General features: G+C 43.2%; 1 pseudogene; it reads left to right on the forward strand.

Annotated features, from left to right (window-relative positions):
• The first annotated feature begins 10,245 nt into the window (after window positions 1-10,245).
• LOC124506010 (40S ribosomal protein S17-like) lies at window positions 10,246-12,964 on the forward strand (annotated as a pseudogene).
• The last annotated feature ends 1,281 nt before the right edge of the window (window positions 12,965-14,245 follow it).

Genomic DNA, 14,245 nt, shown 5'->3' on the forward strand with positions numbered 1-14,245 from the left:
AGCCCCGCGTCGGGCTCTGTGCTGACAGCTCAGAGCCTGGAGCCTGTTTCAGACTCTGTGTCTCCCTCTCTCTGACCCTCCCCTGTTCATGCTCTGTCTCTCTCCATCTCAAAAATCAATAAACGTTAAAAAGATAAAATAAAATAAAATAAAATAAAATAAAATAAAAGCAAATGTAGACCTTTATCTTATTCCAGAGTGGTGTCAGGAGAGGTGATACTAACTACCCAATTAATGAAAGATAGTTGATCCTGTTGTGTGTGTGTGTGTGTGTTGGGGTGGGGGGGGTGTTCCCTTGCACACAACACATGCCCACATGCTCCTATGTGGGGTTTGCAGGCAGCAGGGGCCATGCCCTCTCCTCATGGTCACAACAGATTCCTCAGCCTCATCAAACCAGTCTAATCAGGACACATGGCTTCAAACAATCTCCTTCAGTTCTGGCTCCGGCCAGGTCTACAAACAGAGATGACCGAGGGAGTTAGTTCAAGAAAAAAAGAATTAAAAGGAAAGGTATTCTTGGGGCTGGGTGTGAGGGCTGCACAACATTATGAATGTACTAAATGTCACTAAATGGTAAATTTATGTTATATTTGTGTGTGTTTTTTTAATGTTTTACTTATTTTTGCGAGAGAGAGAGAGAGAGAGAGAGAGAGACAGAGGATGGGGGGGCGGGGCAGAGAGAGGGGGAGACAGAATCCGAAGCAGGCTCCAGGCTCTGAGCTGTCAGCACAAAGCCCGATGCGGGGCTCGAACCCACAAACCATGAGATCACGACCTGAGCCGAAGTCAGACGCTTAACTGACTGAGCCCCACAGGCCCCCTATTTATGTGTGTTTTAGTACAATACAGAGAGAGAAAAGAATGCATGCATAACCACCGAAATTCACAGACCAGTCCACCAGACACAAAATTAGCCTACGCCTCCAGCAAAGAACAGAGGACATGAGCAATCACTTCATGAATGGACCAAGATATATACATGAGGTGAGCACTTCCTGCATAACAGACAAAAGTATTCCATGTCAGACAAGTGATCTTTAGCTTTTCAAGGTGAACTGAAACCCAGATCCGCCTGACCTCTGAGAGACAACTGTGTATGATTTGAATGCAACTTTATGGGAATAAACAAAATGTGACAGGTTCTAATGGTGCCACTTTCTTGGTGTGGTCATAGCCGTGTGGTTCTTCACCTATCAAAGTTGTCTGGCTTAGGACTCGCTTACGAAGGGCATAAAACTTACCAATGGTTCTTGCCCCAAATTAAAGGCTGGCATTCATTGTTTTTGGCTTCAACGGTTTAAATATGAAATAAGAGGGGTGTGGGGCTGGCTTAGTTGGTTAGGCATCCAACTCTTGATTTGGGCTCAGGTCACGATCTCACAGTTTGTGAGTTCGAGTCCCACTTCAGGCTCTGTGCTGACAGCATGGAGCCTGCTTGGGATTCTCTGTCTCCTTGTCTCTCTGCCTGCCCCCCTGCACCCCCCCCTTGGCCCCCGCTCACTCTTTCTCTCAAAAATAAACATTTTTCAAAAATAAGAGGAAATAAGAATGTTTTAATTAGAAGGCTTCTGCCATCGAAGATCTTTTGCTGTATGTTACAGGGTTTCCAGTGCAGTCTCACTTGGATGGGGACCTCACTTGGGACCTTCAAGGACAAAGCCAGGAGAGTCTGTTGAGGGAGAGGTTCTAAGTGCATTTCAGTTTTCTATAGCAGTCATGTGCTGAGGGCTTAAACTGAGCCCAGCACTTTACTAAGCTCATCACAAATGTTATCACAGTTAATTCCCACAACACTCCTATGAAGGCAGGTACTATTATTATCTACATTTTACAGCTGATGGATCCAAGGCTTGGAGACACTGACTTCCTCAAAGTTACACGGCTAATAAGTGGCAGAGCTGGGATTAGAACTCAGGGTGGTATGACTTCGAATCTTGAGCTCTTAACCACCAGCTCTACGGCCTGTCTGTTCCACTTGAGTGGAAAACTGGGTTTCATCATTCTTTTTTTTTTATTTTCCGCCTCTTGCTCTGCTCTCCTCCGGGTTGACTTTGTTCTCAAGCAGGCTTTTTCCACATGGCAGCAGGGATGGCCCCGTCAGCTCGGGATTTGTGAGATTCCTAGTATGTGGGCTTCTCAGAAGGAGACTAGGTGTAATAATGGCCCTGGGGAGGGCTCTGCGGTAAGTTCCCCGCAAAGTGGTCACCTCACCGACAATTCTCTTTCCTGTGCAAGCATGCTGCTCCTCCATCAAGAGATGGAGTCTATTTCTTTTCCTCCTGAATATCTGAGATGGTGTTCTCTAACACTGTGACAGAAGTGACATTCTGGGACTTCTAAGCCCAGGCCTTTAAAACACCAGCAGCCTCACTGTCATTGTCATGCCCTAAGAAGTCCAGGCTATACCACTGGAGAAGGTCACATGGGAAGGCCCTGTGAGATGAGATGCCACACAGAAGGAGGCCCACAGAGGAAAATTGAGGCCCCTTAGCTGAAGGTCACCAAGCACGATGGTCCCAGACCTCTCAGCTCAGCCTGGCTGCCTGCTGAACGGGGCTGTGTGAATAAGCCCAGGCAACACCACACGGGGCAGAGAAATGCCCAGTCAACCCACAGAATCGTGAGAAATAATAAATCAGTGTTTAAAATTGCCAGCTTTGGGGCGCCTGGGTGGCTCAGTCGGTTAAGCCTCCGACTTCGGCTCAGGTCATGATCTTGTGGTTTATGGGTTTGAGCCCCGCGTCGGGCTCTGTGCTGGCAGCTCGGAGCCTGGAGCCTGCTTCCGATTCTGTGTCTCCCTCTGTCTCTCCACCCCTCCCCTGCTTGCTCTCTCTTTCTCAAATAATAAAAATTTTAAAAATTTAAAAAATAAATAAAATTGCCAAGTTTGGGATGGGCGGTTACACGACAATTGTCTTGGTGCAGGTAGCATCACACGCCCAGGGGCGCACAGGGCTCTGACTGGAAAGGTGTGCTTCACCTGTGTCCTGTGTCCTCTCTTGAACCCTCAGTGGCTGCCCGTAGAAATACGAGGCAAATGGGCAAAGCCTATGTCCACTTGTTTTGTGTGGGTTTCCATTAACGTAGAAGAAAGAGCAAAGACTTTGGGGTCCAAATACTCGGATTGGAATACTTGGTTCTGGCCTCTTGCCAATGAACCACCATCAATAAGATATCTTGCCTCTCCGGGTCTTTCTAAAACCTAGAAATAATCTCAATTTTTCATCCAAGCCTCTTCCGTTAAGATGAAGTGAGACTTATTCCACATTTACTGAGCCCTTCCAATCCACCTGACGCTACCCGTTGCATTGTCAGCTCTCGGAGAACAAGCTCTTTGTACTGTCGCTTTTTCTAAAGTTCCAAAAACATTTATTGAATGGATGCGTCGGGACAGATCCTGGTGACACGAAGATGGATGCAGAATTGACTTCTGAAAAGTTCAAGGGTCCGTGGTAAAGAATGTATACAGGACTACAAAGTGGCAAACAACATTTCACTATTATTTAACCTTTTAAATACAGTGGTTCACCAATTCACTTATTAGATTTACTAACTCTCCCACCTCATTCACAAGAAGATTTGCAGAAGCTTAAAAAAATCATCAAACATAAAAGGATAAAAGGTAGGTGAGAAAATTAGGGCAACGGGAAAATAAAGGTCAAAACAATGATTTATTCATCTATAACTAATTGCAGCGTTGATTGTTTTTAAGCTGGTAGCTTCACTTAAGATAATTAATCTCTAACTAGTGCCAAGATTTCTAGAAGCAATAAAATCTGTTAAATTAGCCACCTGTAGTTTTGCCTTAAACAGATCCACTCAGATTATACTGTACATTTCAAATCATTTTAATTGGTAGTAAAGGTCTTGGAAAAACTGCCCCTCCTCTAGTTGGGTTAAGTTTGTTAGTTCAGTCTAGGAATGTAACCATTGTGACATGGTGATCAGGTGGTAAGCAGTGGAGACCAGCAAGTAAAAACTAGAAAGCAGTTAGTAACTGAAAACCAAGCTTCAGGCTCCTGGGTCTATCACTTGCTAAATATGCGACGGTGAGCAGGTGACCTTTCCAAACCTCAGTTTCCCCGTCAGTAAAATAAGTGAATGACAGTACTTGCAGCATAAGGTTGTTATAAGAATTAAATGAGATAGTCTGTGGGTATTGAGGAGGGTACCTTTTGGGATGAGCACTGGGTGTTGTATGGAAACCAATTTGACAATAAATTTCATATATTAAAAAAAAATAAAAAAAATAAATGAGATAGTCTGTGTACCATTCAGTAAATTTTCATGAATGTTTGCTATGTTCGTTATCAGCATTGTAGCAGAGAGAGGATGTATTGTGGAAAGGAGAGGGTCTCTGGTTCGTGGGCAGCTGTAATTTTATCGTAAGTCTGAGTAGGTGGGTATTAATTAGGACACTTTGGTAGCAAGTGGAATGGAGCTAATACTGGCAGTTTGAAAATCATCAATGTGCTTTTATATTTAGCTTGTCAGAACACGTGATCTTCCCCCCTAGTCTCCCTGAAGCATCCTTCTGGCTAGGGAGATTAAAATTGTTACAGAGGCTTCTGAGTGGCTCAGTCAGTACCGTCTGACTTGGGCTCAGGTCGTGATCTTGTGGTTTGTGAGTCCGAGCCCTGCTTTGGGCTGTCTGATGTCAGCACAGAGCCCACTTCGGATCCTGTCTCCCTCTCTCTCTGCTCCTCTCTCTCTCTCTCCCAAAAATAAACATTAAAAAATAATTAAAAAAAAAAAAACCAAACCTGTTACATAGGAGAGGTGCCTGGGTGGCTCAGTTGGTTAAGCATTTGACTCTTGATTTTGGCTCCGATCACGAGATCAAGCCCCGTGACAGGTTCCGTGCTAAGAGGGGAGCCTACTTGGGATTCTCTCTCTCTGCCCCTCCACTGCTCACGTGCTTGCTCTCTCTCTGTCTCTCTCAAAATAAATAAACATTAAAAAAAAAAAACTTACAGAGGAAGGCAAAGCGGGTGTCTGGCTCTGGCACTTGAATATAGGATTTTTCTGCACCACTCCAGCTTTGCAAGTCAGACTATTAAGGGAGCATTGCATGGCTTCCTTTATTTCCATCTTTATTCATCACGGCCCAGGCTTGTAGAGTTCCATATAGGAGGAAAGCCTGCCCTTTCTTGGCCCCAGAAGTATCGTAGGAGGAAGGATAAAAAAGAGGAGGCAAATCAAGCCTAGTTTTCTCTCTCTAGGCTTCAGCCGGAGTCTTTTGCCCTGTTGCCTGGGGCTCTGGGAGGGAAACACCTTGGTGGCTGCTCTGAAGCAACAAGGAGATCACACACACCCATTAAATTTGGCAGCTCAGCTTGATCAGGCAGAGGCAGTCTTGAAGTTTAGGTTTCCTGAGCTGCTCTCTAGCACTGAGGGACTGCAATCAGTCTGCCATCCTGGAGCAAGGCCACTCACTCCATCCCAGAGGTTAGTGGAGTTTGGGGGGGCGTCGGGGACCACTGGCTGGAGGCCAGAAAGAGGATGAGGCAGAGGTCAGCAGCCTGCAGCCGGGAATGATGAAAGGAAGCCGACAGCACAGGGAAGAACGGACCGCACCCTCCGCCTTAAGCCTCCACCAGCCGCCGTCACGCTGCTGAAAGAAGCCTGCTCTGTGTGACCTCGGACAGACCACATATCACTCTGGGCATCCAGTTCCTCGTCCGTAAAATGAAGAGGTAGGTGACATAATCTCCAAAGCTCACCCTTGTCACGGAATTTGATGATTCTACAATTCAAATCAATGTCAAACTTTCTCCTAATGCGTGCAATTTACAATAACAACACAACTTAATTAAAGTCACAGGTAAACCTGGTATCCCGGGCGTTGTAACAGAGTTAGAAGGCCTCGTATTTAGTGCATTTCAGACAGGCATTTAATGCATTCAGACATAGGCAACGAAAGACTTAGCAGAATTAACAAACTTCTATTTTATGAATTGCAAGAGCAGAGAAGAAAACTCTCTATTCCTCACTACTCAGCAATGCAACGCAGCAAACTACTTTATGGGTGAATCTCAAAATAATTATGCTGAGCGAAGGGAACCAGATACGAAAGCGTACATTTTGTAGGATCCCATTTGATTAAACTTTGTGATGACAGAAGGCAGATCAGTGGTTGCTTCGGATGGGGGTGCACAGAGGGGATTACAAAAGGGGCCTGAGGAAACTTTGGGGAGTAATGGATACATTCACTATCTTGATTAATGGTGATGGTCTCATGAGTATACACATATGCCAAAACGTAGAAAATTCGGATGCTCTAAATATGTGCAGTTTATCGTGTGCCATTTATACTTCAATAAATGTGTTTTTGTTTTTATTTTTATTAAAAAATTGTTAATGTTTATTTATTTTTGAGAGAGAGAGAGAGATAGAACACAAGCAGGGAAGGGGCAGAGAGAGAGAGAGGGAGACACAGAATCTGAAGCAGGCTTCAGGATCCCAGCTGTCAGCACAGAGCCCAACGTGGGGCTCGAATCCACAGACTGCGAGATCATGACCTGAGCCAGAGTCAGACGCTCAACCGATTGAGCCATCCAGGTGCCCCAATAAATGTGTTTTTAAAAAGATTAAATTTTACAGAATAAAAGAAACTTTATACATTCCTTCATTTGTCAACTTCAGTAGGAAATATATGCCAAAATGAAAATTTTAACTCTTAGCTATTATAGACTTGGAGAAAAAATGGCAAAAGAGTATGTATGTATATATAATATGTATGATATATAATGTGTAATATGTAATATGTATAAAATACATAAAGTGTATGATTAGATAAGGTCTCTCCATTTGATGGTCACAACACTGAAATCACACTGACTGGATTGGACTACAAAATTGTCATCCCATGAAGTAACAAAATGTTAAATCATAAGATGCTGTATTTTTCTAAAGTATTCATGGTTCAAGATACCTAAACTTCAGGAGTAAATAATAGCATCATTTGTTTAGGTTTTGCTCAATCAGCATTTGAGATTCTGTTTACTTCCTTTTGGATGCTTTGCCTGCAATTGAAGCATGCTGTCACCAGTGAGCAGTTATGTCTCAGTTATAGCCATCACATGTCAACAACAGGGCTTCCGCCATGGGTGCGGCTAATTGAGAGAACGCAGCAGAAATGAGCACTCACCTTTAAGAGACCAAATGAGGGGCCCCTGGGTGACTCAGTAGGTTAAGCGTCCGACTTCAGCTCAGGTCACCATCTCATGGTTGGTGAGTTTGAGCCCTGCGTCAGGCTCTGTGCTGAAAGCTCGGAGCCTGGAGCCTGCTTTGGATTCTGTGTCTCCCTCTCTATCTGCCCCTCTTCCACTCACACTCTGTTTCTCTCTCTCTCTCTCTCTCTCAAAAATAAATAAACATTAAAAAAAAAAGACCAAATGAAAATTCTTAAAACTGATGCTCATCAGTATTGCTTATGTTCATTTGTTTTCATTGTAAAAGCAGTTTTAGAAATTAATATGGAAGTATAATTTTATTTCTTTGCAAATTCCTAATTGTTATACCTTTCCACTTCTTTGGAGGGGAAAGTTTTTGTGTTTGTTTTTGTTTTTGAGAGAGAGAGAAAGAGAGAGAGGGAGCAAGTGAGCGAGGGACAGAGAGAGAGAGAGAGAGAAGTGGGGCTCACCCAGGGCTCATGTTTTTTACCCGAAGTGGGGTAGAAGCTCACTCGAAGTGGGTCTCGAACTCACAAACTGTGAGATCATGACCTGAGTTATATTCAGATGCTTAATGACTAAACCACCCAGGCGCTTGAAGAGGAAAGTTTTTTTTTTTTTTAATGTTTATTTATTTTTGAAAAAGAGAGACAGAGCATGAATGGGGGAGGAGCAGAGAGAGAGGGAGACACAGAATCTGAAGCAGGCTCTAGGCTCTGAGCTGTCAGCACAGAGCCCGACGCGGGGCTCAAACTCAAGAACTGTGCGATCATGACCTGAGCTGAAGTTGGACACTTAACCAACTGAGCCACCCAAGTGCCCCAGGAAAGTTTTTAAGAAACAAACACTGGAACTCAAAGAGAGAGCATGAGAAAAGTGTATCAGGGTAGCCAAAAACAAAAGTCCCTTGTTCCGGAGAAATCTGTGGCTTTGAAAAGATTAGCAGAAGACCAGCTCAATTCACATAATGGCATACACATTCTTAGTAAAACTTCAAACTGCTTTTTGTTTTCAGGTGTTAGGCTAGTGTGAAACAGGATTAAGGCCACATCCTTTAGACTTCGCTTGTGTAAAGTCTGAAGTTGATTTTAGATTCTAAAGTTGACTTTGCTATTACAGTGAGACTGTCAAAGCTGAGTTTCAGGGCACATAGTGACTCAACAACTCCAGCTATATTTCAAATTCACTGAAGGACCCCGTCATTCCGGAGTCATTGAAAACTTAAACTCGTAGGGTCAGTGACTCTCCATGTTTCATTGTCCTGTCATTATAAGAAAAGCAGTGGAGAATGAGGCCGGAATACCAGCAAGGGAGAAGAGCCTGCTGGAATATGGATGAGCTAAAAATATCTATGAAACCATTTTATTGGTGATGGTGGGTGGGAAATTCTGGTAGGAGGTGAAGGGCGGGACAAAGTGTTTGCAGTGGACATTTCCTCTCCTGGTAATAGCCAGCTCCCCACCCCCATCACCAGCCATGTGGCTTGGGTGGGATTGACCCTGGCTCCATTTTAGATGGGCTGTGACTTGCTTAAGCCACCCGAGGCCTCTTAGTCACCATGGTCTTTCCAATGAGCACCTAGTGCATTGAAGGCAACTAGAATGCAAGGAAGTATTGGGACATCTGGGGGGAACTGTTTGCTTTCCCTTCAGTGGGAATATCACAAGAGACCCTCTTCCTCTGAAGAGTAGTAATAAGGACGGCACACCTGACCCACTTGGATTCTGAGTATCCCTAGGATCCCTGGACAGGTCACCCAGTTGTTCAAAATCCACCTTTGCCATAGTCCTCTAAGAGAGCCTTTTTTTTTTCTGGCAGGCATGTATAGACATCCCATCTTGATGGAAACAGCTTTTATTCTTTTCTTATTTCCAGATCATGTGGGACTTGGTGAAAAATGACAGCAAACTCTCAGCTAGGTGCTTGTTCCATACGGGTATTGTGCTGAGTAATTTATATGTACCATCTAATTTTCTTTCAGTAGCTACTATTTTTACTATCGTACCTATTTTCTAGATGGAGAAAACGAGGGTTAGAAGAGTTAAGACACCTGCCCATGCCCACACAGGTGGCAACATCAAGGCCAGGGCTTGAACTCTTTCAGGGCCACATTGAAGGGTAAAGGCTACAGCTAATAATGTTAGTTACTGGTGGGAAAAGCCAAAGAGGCTGGTTCAATGTCTCTTGGGCATAGATAAGCTGTAGCCAACATTTCTCCTCGCCAGGAGACGAGAGCAGAAAAACAAACATTGCTTCGCAGCACACGTACTTCCGCATTAATTATATGGTCATTACCAGGATCATTTCTTTCTGATTAGGAATGTGCCAACAAGCTCTGCTTTGGGGGGAAAGGACTGAAATCCCCCCTGCTTCTGTCCCTTTGGCACTGTCTGTGTGTGTGCTGAGTTGTGGTCCAGAAAGAAGATGGGGGCGGGGCGGGATGGGACAGGAGCTGGGAAGGGAGACTGAAAAGAAGCTTGAAGGGTCCTGAAAAACTTGCTAAAGGAGTGAGGTTTGAGCAAGATAGTGACTTAAACAATTGTCTTAAAGACAAAGGTGAATCTGAGATGTAGCATGAGTCGAGCTCCAAGGGGGTAGACTGGGAATACCCCCAATTCTAAAATGGGCAGATTCTACAGCAGAGAATTGGCAGAGACTGGTGCCCAGATCTCCATGTCATGATAATGGTTTTGAAGTTGTGTTATCTCTTGCGTCTTTTGTAAACAAACTGATTCATTTCACAAACGTGTTCTGATGTCTTGCTATGTGCTAGGCACTGTCCCAGGAGCTAGAAGAATAAAGATAAACAGGAGGGAATCCCTGTCTTCAAGGAGTTTATAGTCTAATGAGGAAAATAAATATTGGAGTCATGCAGTCATTACAACAATGAAAGTTCAGTATAAAGAATTATCAGCTATAACATGACTTTGTAGTGATGAATGATTAGTAAGAAGAGAACTCTAAAGAATACAGAAATAGCAGATCTCTAATAGCAGTTCTATTACCTATATTATATCCAATCGCGATTACCCCTAAGGTTGAGTTAGGGTACAGAAGAAGAGCCCCCATGGCCGCTAAGGTTGAGCTCATCCTGGAGAGGGCATGGCCATGGCTTACTGGATGGCAAAGGAGTCTCTGTGGTGCTGCACCTGTGAAACTTACCATAAATCTCCCTGGAGTTCACACCCTTATACAACTGCCTGAGGAGGGTCCAGGGGAGCCTGGCTGCTGGGCCCTGGTGCACTTCAGGGGCAGGACACCAGAGAAGACTGCCATGCAACTGGCCACTGGGGAAATGACATGTGCCGCCAGAGCCCAGTGTTGAAGGAAGACACAGGAACTCAAGTTTGCTGCAGGAACCAAGAAAGAAAACCCTTTCCTCTTGTAACATCTCTCCAGCACCCTCTACTGACAAAGCTCCAGGGTCAGCTGGCGAAGGACAAATGTTAAAGGCCCAGACCCATTTTCACAGAACAGGCCAAAAGGTTGAATTGGAGCTGAGAGGAAGTAAATCTACAGCTGGCACCCAGGGACAGGGAAAAATTCTTCCGACATACCCCGAGAAAGTTATTTTCAAACTAAACTCATGACGTCAAAGTGTTATATCTGATAAAATCCTTTCTAGTGGCTAAAAATCTGTCCTGGGAGATTTGTGCCAGCACACCCCGTTTACTAATATGACTTTTCTGTTATTAGTATCAGGGAAAGTTGTTTCCATTTGTGATTGAAAGTGGTGTTGTGTGCCTTATTTTTAAATGGTAGTTAAGAACAGGAGCTTTGGAGTTGAAAAATCTGAGTGTGGCCAGTTACTTGATGGCCTGGTACACATATAAATATTATCAGACTGCTAATAGCAGCTGAAAAGAATGACAGCATACTAACGCTTAAAATAATTCACTACATGCTAGACCTAACAGTGGCTTTAAAATATTATTTATTCATCCAATATTATATATCAACATTAATCACATCTTGGAATTTGGGCAAGAGACTGGTTTCAGATGTCATGAAGCTATATCAGTATGGCAATTAGAATGTATTGCTCTTTTCTCTGTATTTCTGAAATAAATGCCTTATTTGTGTGCCTATTCTAGTGCTTAAATCATTTTGTCTGTTATTATGGTGTTATGGAAGATGGTTTTCACTAGACAGTGATTTCCTTAGGATGAATACTGTTTACCCATTTTTCTTTTCCCTCCAGACTTCTAAAAATTGTGTATTTTGCATACAATAGGCACTCAGATAATTGCCAAAATGGAATTTTTTATTTTACCATCAGTCTTTCCTTATTCTTGCATATCTTGAAATTCTTACAAACTCCCTGTAAAGATTTAAAGGGAACAAGAAGGTTTAATAATTTTGTTTTACAGAAGAAGATTCTGAGACCAGAGTGTTCTGCCTAAGGTCACACAGCTAGCTTAAGGACAGGCCTAGGACCAGAACCTAAGTTTCGTTTATGGATTGGTCATTTTTCAGATATTGAGCTAGGTACAATGCTGGGCTCTACAGTTCTGCAAATTAAGCACAAAGTCTTTGCTTTCAAAGATCTGATAATATATTAGGATGGGGGGACAGGGGACAAGTAAAAGCAATCCTATGGATACCAAGCAATGTGACAAGTGTACTACAGGGAAACATGGACTGATATTGAGCTGATGGTCCAAATACTGAAATATTTTTATGTCACTGATCAATAGCCACCTCCCCCGATACCTTCTCTCAGACATTCCCATGATCTAGAAACTAAAAGATTAATTCAGGAGTATCCAGAACTCTGTTCTAGTTGTTGGAACCAGGCTGGTGTTCTGATTAGTCACTCTCAAAGCAAAGTCAGTTTTTATATATCTTTTCATATTTTGACTATCACCCCTGGGGATATGCATAGGGAGTTAGAATTCGATGGAGTATAGCTCAGGAGAGGGAACGAATTCAGAACAAAAGGTTAAAAAGCATCTTCAAGAACTTTAAAAAAGATTATTTTATCTGATTATAACATATACTAAAGAATTTATGAAATACATATATTGTTATGTAAGATACTGTCAAGGGGTAAACTGAGTGAAGGGTACAAAAGACCCCTCTACTATTTTTCCAACTTCCTGTAAATCTTCAATTATTTCAAAAAAAAAAGTGTTTTTTTTTTTTTAACATGAAGGAAACCTATCTACCTGGGTTGCTATTGTTAATTACAAAGATATTCAATATGCCATTGCAAATGGAATTCTGCTTGGGCTTAATTAAAATGCACAAATTTTAATGACAGAAAAGATTAAGTCTAAAATAGATCTGAAATATTTCACTTCACTAGTTTGCAGTATAACGCAGACACATCTTACAAAGGTCAAATATTAAGGCCTTGGCCCTTTTACCCTACCCGCCAACACAGGCCACGTTCTCACCAGAACCGTGAAGAAGGTGACTCGGGTCATCACTGAGACGTACTACACACACCTGGACGACTTCCGTACCGACACGGCCCTGTGAGAGGAGACCGCCATTATTCCCAGCCAGAGGCTCCACAACAAGGCAGCAGGGCTATGTCACGTGTCTGATGAAGCAGATGCAGAGAGGCCCGGGGAGAGGTATCTCCATCAAGTCTCAGGAGGAGGAGAGAGAAAGGAGGGCTAATTATATACCTGAGGTCTCAGCCCTGCATCAGCAGATCTTGAGGTAGATCCTGACACCAAGGAAATGTTGAAACCCTTGGTTTTGGTACTCCATCCAACCTGGAAGTCACTCAGCCTACGATCAGGATGAATTTCAAAACACCATGTGGAGAAGTTTGAATCTTCCTGCCAGGCTGTAACATCTTCAATAAACCTTGGACAACATCATCAACGTCAACATCATCATCATCATCATCATCACCATCAACAACAACAACAAAAGGACTTGGTCTTAAGGAAATCCCTCCTTCGCCTGAAGTTCTCCCTCACAGATGCCCATTCTCCATGATTCCTGTGGCCCATGCTGCATGTCAAACCCTGGAAACTCAGACTGCCAGGGCCCTTCTGGGAAGCACTGATTCACCCTCACCATTTCCTCAGCAATTACTTGGGAGAGCTCGGTCAGGAAGGTTCTAGAGTCTACCATTTGCTCAACCTGGAAGCATTTACTCCAAGCAAGGACATAGTCATTATCCTTAAATTCTTCTGAAGTAAAGGCAGACCCCACCACACAGATGAGGCCAATATTATAGTCTATTTTTTTAAGTTCATTTATTTTTGAGAGAGAGGGAGAGAGAGAACATGAGTAGGGGAGGGGCAGAGAGAGAGGGAGAGAGAGAATCTCAAGCAGGCTCTGCACTGACAGTGCAGAGCCCAGTACGGGGCTTGAACTCACAAACCATGAGATCATGACCTGAGCGGAAACCAAGAACCAGACGCTTAACCGACTGAGCCACCCAGATGCCCCTGAAATTACTAAAATTTTAGAAAGCCATTTCGCCTTCTTCTTCAAAGTCACAGGCTGGCTAAAGACAAGCTCAATTTGCATTACCAGACAGAACACGAAGTCTCAGTCTGTGGCATCAGTGTGCAGATTTAAAGTGAACTGTATAGCTTTCTTGGAGACCACTGAGTAAATGTTTGCCTCATATAATAATAAATAAGGAGCACATTGTGCTGAGTTTCCCAAAACCGAGGAGTCAGCTCCAAAGAGAACTCCAGAAGCCAAAACAAATGACAGCTTCCTTGGATGGAATGACTTTACACACAACATGCACACACGCACACACACACACACATACACACCTATAAACACCACTGTGCACATACGCTTATATATTTTAGTATAAGATTTTTCTTAGTTCCTATATATATTTTTTGAGTTCTTCTTCTGGTACCCCACAAGATAATAAAATAGATCAACATAAACGCAAAATGACAAATAAATGAAGTTAAATTTTAAGAGTATCTTTTCGACTCACCTCTCAGTACAAGTAAATATACATGAATGAACATGTATATTTCACTCTAATGCAACCACTAAGTGAGATATGTGAAAATCATACATTAAATAATGAATGTGAGATTCCCCATCTGCCAACATACGGAAGCGCTGATGAG

Source organism: Lynx rufus, unplaced genomic scaffold (genome assembly GCF_022079265.1).
Source record: "Lynx rufus isolate CCGP_SWC_20201006 ecotype Redwood Valley unplaced genomic scaffold, mLynRuf1.p SCAF_9, whole genome shotgun sequence".
In the NCBI taxonomy this organism is placed as follows: domain Eukaryota; kingdom Metazoa; phylum Chordata; class Mammalia; order Carnivora; family Felidae; genus Lynx; species Lynx rufus.